The sequence below is a fragment of the Scyliorhinus torazame genome, unplaced genomic scaffold (genome assembly GCF_047496885.1).
Source record: "Scyliorhinus torazame isolate Kashiwa2021f unplaced genomic scaffold, sScyTor2.1 scaffold_279, whole genome shotgun sequence".
Taxonomy (NCBI): Eukaryota; Metazoa; Chordata; class Chondrichthyes; order Carcharhiniformes; family Scyliorhinidae; genus Scyliorhinus; species Scyliorhinus torazame.
This window is the reverse complement of record NW_027308006.1, coordinates 69,908-84,798: the sequence shown is the minus strand read 5'-3', so window position 1 is coordinate 84,798 and position 14,891 is coordinate 69,908. Positions and strand designations below refer to the sequence as shown.

Here is a 14,891-nt window from a genome sequence, read left to right as displayed (position 1 = left end):
ATGGTTTATATATAGAATAACAGATATCCAGGAGTGAGTTACAGACTGGAATCTAATTGAGGGGTTCAGGGTGGTTTATATATAGAATAACAGATACCCGGGAGTAAGTTACAGACTGGAATCTAATCAAGGGGTTCAGGATCGTTTATATATAGAATAACAGATACCCGGGAGTGAATTACAGACTGGAATCTAATCGAGGGGTTCGGTATGGTTTATATATAGAATAACAGATATCCAGGAGTGAGTTACAGACTGGAATCTAATTGAGGGGTTTGGGGTGGTTAATATATAGAATAACAGATACCCGGGAGTGAGTTACAGACTGGAATCTAATCGAGGGGTTCAGGGTGGTTTATATATAGAATAACAGATACCCGGGAGTGAGTTACAGACTGGAATCTAATCAAGGGGTTCAGGATAGTTTATATATAGAATAACAGATACCCGGGAGTGAGTTACAGACTGGAATCTAATCGAGGGGTTCAGGGTGGTTTATATATAGAATAACAGATACCCGGGAGTGAGTTACAGACTGGAATCTAATCGAGGGGTTCAGGATAGTTTATATATAGAATAACAGATACCCGGGAGTGAGTTACAGACTGGAATCTAATCCAGGGGTTCAGGGTGGTTCATATATAGAGTAACAGATACCTGGGAGTGAGTTACAGACTGGAATCTAATTGAGGGGTTCAGGGTGGTTTACATATAGAATAACAGTTACCCTGGAGTGAGTTACAGACTAGAATCTAATCGAGGTTCGGGGATGTTTATTTAACGAATGAGTGCGTTACAGAGTGGAATCAAATCGAGGGGTTAGATTTAACTCACTCTTACACACTCACTCACTAACACACACTATTACGCACATAACAACTAACTGACTCTTACACACCCTGACTCACATTCGCTCACTAGTACACTCACTTACTTTCGCAGACTCACTTACACACTGAAACTCACTTATTCCTAAACACTTTCTCATTATTACACACTCACTTACTCTCAAACTCTTACTTACAAATTCACACCACTCACTCAGTCTTAAACACACTCACATTCTCTCACACTTAAACACTCACTTGCACACTCACTCACACTCCCTCACTCACTCTTACACATTCCCTCTCACACACACATACTCACTCTTACACACTCACTCACTCATACACACTCACTCATTCATACACTCACTCAGTCTTATGTACTCACTCACATGCACTATTACACACACACACATGCACACTCACTCACCTACTCACTCATTCTTACACACTAACTTGCTCACACACACAAACTCACTTACACAATCACTCACACTGACACACTCACACACTGACTCGCTCACTCTTACACACAGTCACACTAACACACACTCACTGTTAACAGATACACTGGAGTGTGACACAGTGTGCAATCTAATTGTGGGGTTAGATTTCACTCACACACACACTTACACACATACTCTTACACACTCGCTCACACTCTTACTCAATTGTGCACTAACACACACACTCACTCACTAACTCACTCTTACACACCCTGTCTCACACTCGCTCACTATTACACACTGACTCACTCACACTCACCTACACACTCACTCACTCCTACAGGCTCACTCATTAGTGCACACTGATTCACACACCCTCACTTACTTTCACACACTCACTCAGTCTTACACAAACACACTCTCACACTCACTGTCACACACAGTCACACACTCTTTCTGACACGCCTGTCACTCTGACACAATCACACCCAGATGCTAACACACATCACTCTTGCATACCAACTCACACTCAGTTCGACACACTCACTCACACTCTCACTGTTATACACAGACACACTCTTTCACACTCTATCACCTACTCACTCATTGTTACAGACTAACTCACACACACTCACTCACACACTGAAACTGACTTACACAATCACTACACCGATATACGTACACACACTGATTCGCTCACTCTTACACACACCATTACACACTCAGTAACTCTTGACACAGTCACTCACTCAAATATTCACACACAACTAACTCGTTCACACTTGCACACTCAGACACTCGCTTACACAATCACTCACACTCACTCTTATGCACACTCTCACACTCACTTTCACACATATCTGACACACAGCCTGACACACTCAATCACTCTTACTCAATCACTAACTAACACACACTTTCACACACTCACTAACTAACTGTTACACACCCTGACTCACATTCGCTCACGATTACGCTCACTCACACTCACCTAAACATTTAAACAGAGCGAAGGACGCACAGAGAGCCAAGGACGCACAGTGAGCGAAGGACGCACAGAGAGCGAGGGACGCACAGAGAGCGAGGGACGCACAGAGAGCGAGGGACACACAGAGCGAATGACACACAGAGCGAGGGACACACACAGAGCGAGGGACAGACAGAGAGTGAGGGACACACAGAGAGCGAGGGACACACGGAGCGAGGGACACAAAGAGAGCGATGGACACACAGAGAGCGAGGGACGCAGAGAGCGAGGGACGCACAGAGAGCGAGGGACACACAGAGCGAGGGACACACAGAGAGCGAGGGACGCACAGAGAGCGCAGAACGCACAGAAAGTGCAGAACGCACAGAGAGCGAGGGACACACAGAGCGAGGGACACACAGAGCGAGGGACACACACAGAGCGAGGTACAGACAGAGAGTGAGGGACACACAGAGAGCGAGGGACACACACAGAGCGAGGGACACACACAGAGCGAGGGACGCACAGAGAGCGCAGAACGCACAGAGAGCGAGGGACACACAGAGAGCGAGGGACACACAGAGAGTGAGGGACACACAGAGCGAGGGACACAATGAGCGAGGGTCACAAAGAGCGAGGGACACAGAGCGAGGGACACACACAGAACGAGGGACACACACAGAGCGAAGGACAAACAGAGAGCGAGGGACGCACAGAGAGCGAGTGACACACAGAGAGCGAGGGAAACACAGAGAGCGAGGGACAGACAGAGAGCGAGGGGCACGCAGAGCGAGGGACGCACACAGAGATGGACACAAAGAGCGAGGGGTACAGAGAGCGAGGGACACAGACAGCGAGGGACACAAGACAGCGAGGGACACAAGACAGCGAGGGACACACAGAGAGCAAGGGACGCACAGTGAGCGAGGGACACACAGAGCAAGGGACACACACAGAGAGCGAGGGACACACAGAGAGCGACGGACACACAGTGAGCGAGGGAAACACAGAGCGAGGGGCACACAGAGAGCGAGGGGCACACAGAGAGCGAGGGACACACACAGAGCGAGGGACGCACAGAGAGCGAGGGACACACAGAGAGCGAGGGACGCACAGAGAGCGAGGGGCACACAGAGAGCGAGGGACGCACAGAGAGCGAGGGACACACAGAGAGCGAGGGACGCACAGAGAGCGAGGGGCACACAGAGAGCGAGGGACGCACAGAGATCGAGGGACACACAGAGAGCGATGGACAAACAGAGATTGAGGGACACGCAGAGCGAGGGACGCACAGATAGAGGGACACAAAGAGCGAGGGTACAGTGAGCGAGGGACACAGATAGCGAGGAACATAGACAGCGAGGGACACAGAGAGCGTGGAACACACAGAGATCGAGGGGCGCACAGAGAGCGAGGGAAACACAGAGAACGAGGGATACACAGAGATTGAGGGACACGCAGAGCGAGGGGCGCACAGATAGAGGGACACAAAGAGCGAGGGTACAGTGAGCGAGGGACACAGACATCGAGGAACATAGACAGCGAGGGACACAGAGAGCGTGGAACACACAGAGATCGAGGGGCGCACAGAGAGCGAGGGACGCACAGAGAGCGAGGGACACACAGAGATCGAGGGACACAAAGAGAGTGATGGACACACAGACAGCGAGGGACGCACAGAGAGCGAGGGACGTACAGAGAGCGAGGGACACACAGAGAGCGAGGGACACACCGAGAGCGAGGGAAGCACAGAGAGCGAGGGACACACACAGAGCGAGGGACACACACAGAGCGAGGGACAGACAGAGAGTGAGGGACACACAGAGAGCGAGGGACACACACAGAGCGAGGGACACAGACAGAGCGAGGGACGCACAGAGAGCGAGGGACGTACAGAGAGCAAGGGACACACAGAGAGCGTGGGACACACCGAGAGCGAGGGAAGCACAGAGAGCGAGGGACACACACAGAGCGAGGGACACAGAGAGCGAGGGACGCCCAGAGTGCGAGCGACGCACAGAGAGCGAGGGACGCACAGAGAGCGCAGAACGCACAGAAAGTGCAGAACGCACAGAGAGCGAGGGACACACAGAGCGAGGGACACACAGAGCGAGGGACACACACAGAGCGAGGGACAGACAGAGAGTGAGGGACACACAGAGAGCGAGGGACACACACAGAGCGAGGGACACACACAGAGCGAGGGATGCACAGAGAGCGCAGAACGCACAGAGAGTGAGGGACACACAGAGAGCGAGGGATACACAGAGAGTGAGGGACACACAGAGCGAGGGACACAATGAGCGAGGGTCACAAAGAGCGAGGGACACAGAGCGAGGGACACACACAGAACGAGGGACACACACAGACCGAAGGACAAACAGAGAGCGAGGGACGCACAGAGAGCGAGTGACAGACAGAGAGCGAGGGGCACGCAGAGCGAGGAACGCACACAGAGATGGACACAAAGAGCGAGGGGTACAGAGAGCGAGGGACACAGACAGCGAGGGACACAAGACAGCGAGGGACACAAGACAGCGAGGGACACACAGAGAGCAAGGGACGCACAGTGAGCGAGGGACACACAGAGCAAGGGACACACACAGAGAGCGAGGGACACACAGAGAGCGACGGACACACAGTGAGCGAGGGAAACACAGAGCGAGGGGCACACAGAGAGCGAGGGGCACACAGAGAGCGAGGGACACACAGAGAGCGAGAGACACACAGAGAGCGAGGGACACACAGAGAGCGAGGGACACACACAGAGCGAGGGACGCACAGAGAGCGAGGGACACACACAGAGCGAGGGACACACAGAGTGAGGGACACACAGAGAGCGAGGGACGCACAGAGAGCGAGGGACGCACAGAGAGCGAGGGAAACACAGAGAACGAGGGATACACAGAGATTGAGGGACACGCAGAGCGAGGGGCGCACAGATAGAGGGACACAAAGAGCGAGGGTACAGTGAGCGAGGGACACAGACATCGAGGAACATAGACAGCGAGGGACACAGAGAGCGTGGAACACACAGAGATCGAGGGGCGCACAGAGAGCGAGGGACGCACAGAGAGCGAGGGACACACAGAGATCGAGGGACACAAAGAGAGTGATGGACACACAGACAGCGAGGGACGCACAGAGAGCGAGGGACGTACAGAGAGCGAGGGACACACAGAGAGCGAGGGACACACCGAGAGCGAGGGAAGCACAGAGAGCGAGGGACACACACAGAGCGAGGGACACACACAGAGCGAGGGACAGACAGAGAGTGAGGGACACACAGAGAGCGAGGGACACACACAGAGCGAGGGACACACACAGAGTGAGGGACGCACAGAGAGCGAGGGACGTACAGAGAGCGAGGGACACACAGAGAGCGAGGGACACACCGAGAGCGAGGGAAGCACAGAGAGCGAGGGACACACACAGAGCGAGGGACACAGAGAGCGAGGGACGCCCAGAGTGCGAGCGACGCACAGAGAGCGAGGGACGCACAGAGCGAGAGACACACACAGAGCGAGGGACAGACAGAGAGTGAGGGACACACAGAGAGCGAGGGACACACACAGAGCGAGGGACACACACAGAGCGAGGGACGCACAGAGAGCGCAGAACGCACAGAGAGCGAGGGACACACAGAGAGTGAGGGACACACAGAGCGAGGGACACAATGAGCGAGGGTCACAAAGAGCGAGGGACACAGAGCGAGGGACACACACAGAACGAGGGACACACACAGAGCGAAGGACAAACAGAGAGCGAGGGACGCACAGAGAGCGAGTGACACACAGAGAGCGAGGGAAACACAGAGTGCGAGGGACAGACAGAGAGCGAGGGGCACGCAGAGCGAGGGACGCACACAGAGATGGACACAAAGAGCGAGGGGTACAGAGAGCGAGGGACACAGACAGCGAGGGACACAAGACAGCGAGGGACACAAGACAGCGAGGGACACACAGAGAGCAAGGGACGCACAGTGAGCGAGGGACACACAGAGCAAGGGACACACACAGAGAGCGAGGGACACACAGAGAGCGACGGACACACAGTGAGCGAGGGAAACACAGAGCGAGGGGCACACAGAGAGCGAGGGGCACACAGAGAGCGAGGGACACACAGAGAGCGAGGGACACACAGAGAGCGAGAGACACACAGAGAGCGAGGGACACACAGAGAGCGAGGGAGCATAGAGAGCGAGGGACACACACAGAGCGAGGGACACACAGAGCGAGGGACACACAGAGAGCGAGGGACGCACAGAGAGCGAGGGGCACACAGAGAGCGAGGGACGCACAGAGATCGAGGGACACACAGAGAGCGATGGACAAACAGAGATTGAGGGACACGCAGAGCGAGGGACGCACAGATAGAGGGACACAAAGAGCGAGGGTACAGTGAGCGAGGGACACAGACATCGAGGAACATAGACAGCGAGGGACACAGAGAGCGTGGAACACACAGAGATCGAGGGGCGCACAGAGAGCGAGGGACGTACAGAGAGCGAGGGACACACAGAGAGCGAGGGACACACCGAGAGCGAGGGAAGCACAGAGAGCGAGGGACGCAGAGAGAGCGAGGGAGACACAGAGAGCGAGGGACACACACAGAGCGAGGGACACACACAGAGCGAGGGACAGACAGAGAGTGAGGGACACACAGAGAGCGAGGGACACACACAGAGCGAGTGACACACACAGAGCGAGGGACGCACAGAGAGCGAGGGACACACAGAGAGCGAGGGACACACCGAGAGCGAGGGTAGCACAGAGAGCGAGGGACACACACAGAGCGAGGGACACAGAGAGCGAGGGACACACACAGAGCGAGGGACACACACAGAGCGAGGGGCAAACAGAGAGCGAGGGAAACACAGAGAGTGAGGGTCAGACAGAGAGCGAGGGACACACAAAGCGAGGGACGCACAGAGAGCGAGAGACACAGAGAGCGAGGGACACACAGAGAGCGAGGGACACACAGAGAGCGTGGGACACACAGAGAGCGAGGGACACACAGAGAGCGAGGGACACACAGAGAGCGTGGGACACAGAGCGAGGGACGCACAGAGCGAGGGACACACAGAGCGAGTGGCACACAGAGAGCGGGGGACACACAGAGAGCGAGGGACACACAGAGAGCGGGGGACACACAGAGAGCGAGGGACACACAGAGAGTGAGGGACACACAGAGAGCGAGGGACACATGGAGAGCGAGGGACACACAGAGAGCGAGGTTCACACAGAGAGCGAGGGACACACAGAGAGTGAGGGACACACAGAGAGCGAGGGACACACAGAGAGCGGGGCTGCACAGAGAGCGAGGGACACACAGAGAGCGAGGGTCACACAGAGAGCGAGGGACACACAGAGAGCGAGGGACACAAAGAGCGAGCGACACACACAGAGAGCGAGGGACACACACAGAGAGCGAGGGGCACACAGAGAGCGAGGAACACACACAGAGAGCGAGGGACACACACACACAGAGCGAGGGACACACAGAGAGCGAGGGACACACACAGAGAGCGAGGGACACACACAGAGAGCGAGGGACACACACAGAGAGCGAGGGACACAGAGCGAGGGACACGGAGAGAGCGAGGGACGCACAGAGTGCGAGGGACGCACAGACAGTGAGGGACGCACAGTGAGCGAGGGACACACAGAGAGCGAGGGACGCACAGAGTGCGAGGGACGCACAGAGAGTGAGGGGTACACAGAGAGTGAGGGGCACACAGAGAGTGAGGGGTACACAGAGAGCGAGGGACTCAGCAAGAGCGAGTGACACAGCGAGACCGAGGGACACACACAGAGCGAAGGACAAACAGAGAGCGTGGGAAACACAGAGAGCGAGGTACACACAGAGAGCGAGGGACCGACAGGGAGAGAGGGACACGCAGAGCGAGGGACGCACAGAGAGAGGGTCACAAAGAGCGAGGGGTACAGAGAGCGAGGGACACAGACAGCGAGGGACACAGACAGCGAGGGACACAGAGAGCGAGGGACACACACAGAGAGCGAGGGACACACAGAGAGCGAGGGACACACAGAGCGAGGGACGCACAGAGAGCGAGGGACGCACAGAGAGCGAGGGACACGCAGAGCGAGGGATGCACAGAGAGAGGGACACAAAGAGCGAGGGGTACAGAGAGCAAGGGACGCAGACAGCGAGGTACACAGAGAGCGAGGGACACACAGAGAGCGAGGGACACATAGACATTATCAGGACATTAGGGTTATCGAACTGACCGTTTTCATTCAATCCAAATTGTTTCTTTATAAATTCTAATCTCAGGAATTAACATCAGAAGATTTCAGTGAAAAATCTGCCTGTGAACAACAAGTAAAATATGAAGTGAAACTTTGCAATGAGCTTTGTTTGTCTGGCCAGGAATCTTCTCTCTAAATGGAAGCAGAAATGAAGTTGTGTTTAACTCACATTCTGTGATTTCTTGCTGGTTTTTAATCATTCTATGGAAAGCCTTCGTAAGGCGACAGACGAATAGTTATTCCCAACATGTCAGAAATTCAGAGGGAACAAATGTTAAACAAAGACAGAAATAAGGACAGGACATTGTGAATCTGTGGCTGTCTGCTGAATTAACATAACCATCGACAGGTGAAGTGTTACCTTTGCAGACACAGGAAACACACCGAGGGGGACATTCCTGACAGAAAGTCAGGGGTGGGGTCTGCACACAGGTCACTGAGGAGATCTCAGTCCAAACTGTTTCTAACCATTTCCCAAATGTTTCACAACATTTGTGGCTCTTCCAAAATTGAAGATACTTTGCTGTCTGTATTCTGTGAATCCAGCTGTGAAATATCTTCACTTCAATGTCTTTTCCCCAACACTATCCCCATGTCCCTTTATGTCAATGGGATTTAGAAATCAGTCAATCTCTGCTTTAAACTTGGTGAATATCTTTCCATCTTTGAGAGTGGAGACATCACCAGGAATGTGGGATTAGATCTCCAGTGTTAGGTTGGAGAAACAGGGCTCGTTCGGGTCCTATTGAATCAATCTCTCCTCCGAGGACAGTCCGGCAATCTCCCTGTCAGCCGATTGATCCTCCGCTGCACTCCCTCTCTGGCAACTATATCCTTTCTAAGTTAGGGAGACCGAAACTGTACGCAATACTCCAGGTGTGGTCTCACCAAGGCCTTGTGTAACTGCAGTAAGACATCTCCACTTCTGAACTCAAATCCCTCTTTCAATGAAGGCCAACATATCATTGGTCTTCTTCACTGCTTGCTGCACCCCCCTCTCCACTTTCAGTGACTGGTGTACAAGCTCCATTGGTACATCCACATTGCCCAACATATCACCGTTTAAATTTGACTCTTTCCTTCAGTTTTTGTTTGACACTAACTTGGACAACTGTCCGAATTGTCTCAGTGTTGTGCTCACATAAAATGGCCACCGTTCAGTAACTTAAAATGGCTGACTGCTGATGGTGGATTTGTTTAGACAGATTCCCAGAGAGAGAGATAGAGAGATGCAGAGACAGAGAAGATGGGGAGAATAACAGAATACATTAATTCAATGTTCAGAATCTCCATCTCTGTGTATACTCTGCACAGCGCTGTGGGAATGTAATAATCAGCGCTCACAGAATCATAGAATATACATTGCAGGAGTAGCCCATTTGGCCCATCGAGTCTGCACTGGCCCTCGGAGAGAGCACCCGACCTAAGCCCACGCCTCCACCCTATCCAAATAACCCCAGTAACACCACCTAACCTTTGGGCCACAAAGGGGCAATTTAGCACGGCCAACATCTCCTCACATCCTTCTAGGCCCTAGTGAATACAGGCACAATCATAGAATCCCTACAATGCAGAAGGAGGCCATTCTGCCCATCGAATCTACACCAACCCTCTGACACAGCATTCTATGTAAGCTCAGTCACCCGCCCTATCCCAATAACTCCTTAACCTAATCTAAACAATCTTTCTTGGACACTAAGGGGTAATTTAGCAGGACCATTCCACCTAGCCTGCACATCTTTGGACTGTGGAAGGAAACCGGAGCACCCGGAGGAAACCCACGCACACACGGGGAGAAACTGCCAACTCCACGTAATCAGTCACACAAGGCCGGAATTTATCCCGGGTCACTGGCACGGTGAGGCAGCAGTGCTAACCACTGTGCCACAGTCAAACCAATCTCTCCTTGTAGGACAGTCCGGCAACCTCCCTATCAGCCGATGACCCTCCGCTGCACTCCCTCTCTGGCAACTATATCCTTTCTTAGTTAGGGAGACCGAAACAGTACACAGTACTCCAGGTGTGGTCTCACCAAGGCCTTGTGTAACTGCAGTAAGACATCTCCACTTCTGAACTCAAATCCCTCTTTCAATGAAGGCCAACATATCATTGGTCTTTTAACTGCTTGCTGCACCCCCCTCTCCACTTTCAGTGACTGGTGTACAAGGACAGCCAGCTCCCTTCCTACATCCACATTCCCCAACAAATCGCTGTTTAAATCAGACACTTTCCATCAGGATTTTGTTGTACCAACGTGTACAAATGTCAGAAATGACTGTGCTGTGCTCACCTAAAATGGCCACCATTAAGTAACTTAAAATGGCTGACTGCTGATCGTGGATTTTGTTCTGACAATACTCCCAGACAGACAGAGAGAGAAGCAGAAACAGAGGGATGGAGAAACTAATAGAAGACATTTATTTGAGATTTTGAAACTCCGTGAATCACGACCAGCAAAGGTGCATCATGGGGTTAGACAAAGATTCCTCTACACTGTGCCCATCAAACACTCCCAGGACAGGTACATCACGGTATTAGATATCGAGCAAGGCTCTCTCTACACTGTGCCCATCAAACACTCCCAGGACAGGTACAACACGGTATTAGATATCGAGCAAGGCTCTCTCTACACTGTGCCCATCAAACACTCCCAGCACAGTTAGAGCACGGGGTTAGATATAGAGTAAAGCTCCCTCTACACTGTCAACATCAAACACACCCAGGACAGGTACAGCACGGGGTTAGATACAGAGTAAAGTTCCCTCTACACTGTCCCCATCAAACACTTCCAGGACAGGTACAGCACGGGGTAAGATACAGAGTAATGCTCCCTCTACACTGTACCCATCAAACACTCCTAGGACAGGTACAGCACGGGGTTAGATGCAGTGTAAAGCTCGCTCTACACGGTCCCCATCAAACACTCCCAGGACAGGTACAGCACGGGGTAAGATACAGAGTAAAGCTCGCTCTACACTGTCCCAATCAAACACTCCCAGGACTGGTGCAGCACCGGGTTAGATACAGAGTAAAGCTCCCTCTACACTGTCCCCATCAAACACTCCCAGGACAGGTACAGCACGGGGTTAGATGCAGAGTAAAGCTCCCTCTACACTGTCCCAATCAAACACTCCCAGGACTGGTGCAGCACCGGGTTAGATACAGAGTCAAGCTACCTCTACACTGTCCCCATCAAACACTCCCAGGACAGGTACAGCACGGGGTTAGATACAGAGTAAAGCTCCCTCTACACTGTCCCCATCAAACACTCCCAGGACAGGTACAGCACGGGGTTAGATACAGAGTAAAGCTCCCTCTGCATTTTTCCTCTCAAACACTCCCAGGAGAGGTACAGCACGGGGTGTGATACCGAGCAGGGCTCTCTCTACACTATACTGTTTCCATTTTCTCACAAATATTTGCTTCTTTTCCAATTCACTTTAATTCTGTGCCATCTCGTTCTTGATCTTCTTAATAGTGGGAACAGTTTCTCCCTGTCTACTCTGTCCGGCACCCCCAAGAATTTGAACACCTCTATCTAATCTCCTCTTGGCCATTTCTCTCCGTGGAGAACAGACCCAACCTCTCCAATCTATCCTCATCACTGAAGTTTCTCATTCCTGAACCATTCTTGTGAACCTCCTCTGCACTCGCTCCAGTGTGTTCACATCCTTCCTATAGTGTGGCGCCCAGAACTGTCCACAATATTCCAGCTGAGGTCTAACTAGTGTCTTGTTTAAGTTCAGCCTTACCTCCTCGCTCTTGTACCAATGCGGAAAATACTGAGCAGGTCAGGCAGCATCTGTGGAGAGAGAAATAGAATGTTGGACCAGGGCGACTGGCAGATAGACAGATAGAGAAAAGTCCACACACACAGTAACACACTTACCCTCACACAGACACCCTGCTCTAAACAGATAGAAAATGCGGCAGGTCACTTCTCCATCAGTAAATGGAAGGAGATTTTGGATTTCTCTTCAAAAGGACCAGCACACATTTAAAAAGAATGGGTGGGTGGGAGGGTTGGTGCTTCCCAATCTTTTGTATTATTATTGGGCGGTGAATTTGGAGAATATTCGACAATGGTGGGGAGAGGAAGAAGCGGAATGGGTACAGGTGGAGTAAGCATCGTGTAAGGGGGCTAGTTTGCAGACTTTCGCTGCGGCCCCACTCCCATTTCCCCCGGGGAAGTTTACACAAAGCCCGGTGCTGGCATCTTCCTTCAACATCTGGAGCAAGCGGAGACGCCATTTTGCTTTGGATAACTTGACGGTGCGAGCCCCTATTTATGGAAACCCCCGATTCACCCCGGCGGCAAGACTGGATACAATATTTAAACAGTGGCATAAAGCTGGGCTGAGACAGGTTACAGACTTGTTGTTGGAAAGTAGATTTGAAGAATTGAGGGAGAAACATAAAATGCCGAGGGAGGTGAAGTTTAATTATCTTCAATGATGAAACTTGGTGAAAAAGGAGTTGTCCTCTTTCGTTGCCTACCAGAGAACAAGCTGCTGGATAAATTGCTCCTCCCAGCTGAGTTGGTGATGGGAGAATGACTAACATTTACAGCTGGCTGATGGACAGAAAGAAAGCAGCGATTGAGGAAATAAAACAAAAGTGGAAGGAAGAGTTGGGTGTGGCGTTGGAATGGGGACTATGGAGTGAGGTTATACACAGGGTCAATGCGACATCTTCACGTGCTCGGATGGGCTTGATACAATTCAAGGATGTACACAGGGGCCATATGACACAGGGACGAACGAGCAGATCCTTCACAGAGGAAGAAGATAAATGTGAGAGTGTAAAGGAGGACCAGTGAACCACGTCCACATCTTCTGGTCACGTCCACGATTATTGGGCTTCTGGCTCTCGCTATTTAAAACAGTAACAAAAGTTGTGGAGGTGGAAATATTACTGGGACCACATGAGGCAATTTCTGGGGTGTCGGAAGTACCGGGACTAATAAATGGGGACGGGGCCGATGTGGTGGCCTTTGCCACATTGATCGCCCGGAGGCTAATTGTATTGGCAGGGAAGTCAGAAGATCCGCCAAAAATATCGACATGGTTGAGGGATATTGCGGAATTCCTTAAACTTGAGAAACTAAAGTTAGCCCTTTGTGGCTCAGGTGGGGGGTTCTGGACGAGATGGAAGCTGTTCTTGTCTCTATTTACAGATCTGTTTGTTGCCAGTGGGTAAGGGGAGGGAAGTGTGAAAAGGTTTAATGGAAAGAAAGGAATAAATCTCAAATGAGGAGAATAGTATTTTGTTTGTGTTGTGACTGATTGTTTGTATGTTGTTATGTCCGTCCTCATCGGAATGATAATATTTTCAAAAAACACAGCAATAATGACCACATTTTAAAAAAATTAGCTCACGGACTGCAAAATGGGTTTGAAGGTCTTGAGTTAAAAGTCTTAAACTTAAAGGTGGGAATGAGGGAGTTAATTCATCCTTTCCACAGGGGACGTGGGGGAATTTTCCACCATGATCACATTTCTGATTGTGGAATCTTACTGTGCAATCAATATGCCTGCTGTCAGTTTGTACAGGTTCAAGTAGAAAGAGAGAAAGAAATCCATCTTCAGAGACTCTGAACTTAATTTTGAAAGTGCCACCATTTTTGGGGCTCTTCCTGTGCACAAGCTGCCTGCAGAATTCCCCAAATTAAAAACAAGGTGAGAGAGGAGCGTGAGGGGCGAGGTAACAGAAAGCAATTCGGGTTATCAAACTGACCGTTTTCATTGAATATAAATTGTTTCATTATAAATTCTAATCTCAGGAATTGACATCAGAGGATTTCAGTGAAAGATCCCATTGAACCTCCTTGTCTGATAAAATGATGTTGTTGCCGATGACCCTGTATTTATTCAGGAATAAACTTTACATCTCACAGAGTGAAAAAATGAAATTGAATCCAAATTTCTCAAGCAGCTCATTCAAGAAATCTGTCCGTGAACAACAAGTAAAATATGAAGTGAAACTTTGCAATGAGCTTTGTTTGTCTGGCCAGGAATCTTCTCTCTAAATGGAAGCAGGAATGAAGTTGTGTTTAACTCACATTCTGTGATTTCTTGCTGGTTTTTAATCATTCTATGGAAAGCCTTCCTAAGGCGACAGACGAATGGTCATTCCCAACATGTCAGAAATTCAGAGGGAATAAATGTTAAACAAAGACAGAAATAAGGACAGGACATTGCTGAATCTGTTGTTATCTGCTGAATTAACATAACCATAGACAGGACAAGTGTTACCTTTGCAGACACAGGAAACACACCGAGGGGGACACTGAGGAGTTCTCAGTCCAAACTTTTTCCAATCATTTCCCAAATGTTTCACAACATTTGTGGCACTTCCAAAATTTAAGATACTTTGCTGT

The 14,891-nt window shown here is 51.1% G+C and overlaps 1 long non-coding RNA gene across 1 annotated transcript in view; it reads right to left on the bottom strand.

Annotated features, from left to right (window-relative positions):
• LOC140406130 (uncharacterized) overlaps positions 1–12,316 on the bottom strand; it is a 47,784-nt gene extending 35,468 nt beyond the window's left edge. Inside the window, exon 1 of the long non-coding RNA XR_011939053.1 lies at positions 12,265–12,316. This is a non-coding gene — a long non-coding RNA (uncharacterized lncRNA). The remainder of the gene's footprint in view (positions 1–12,264) is intronic.
• Positions 12,317–14,891: the final 2,575 nt, after the last annotated feature.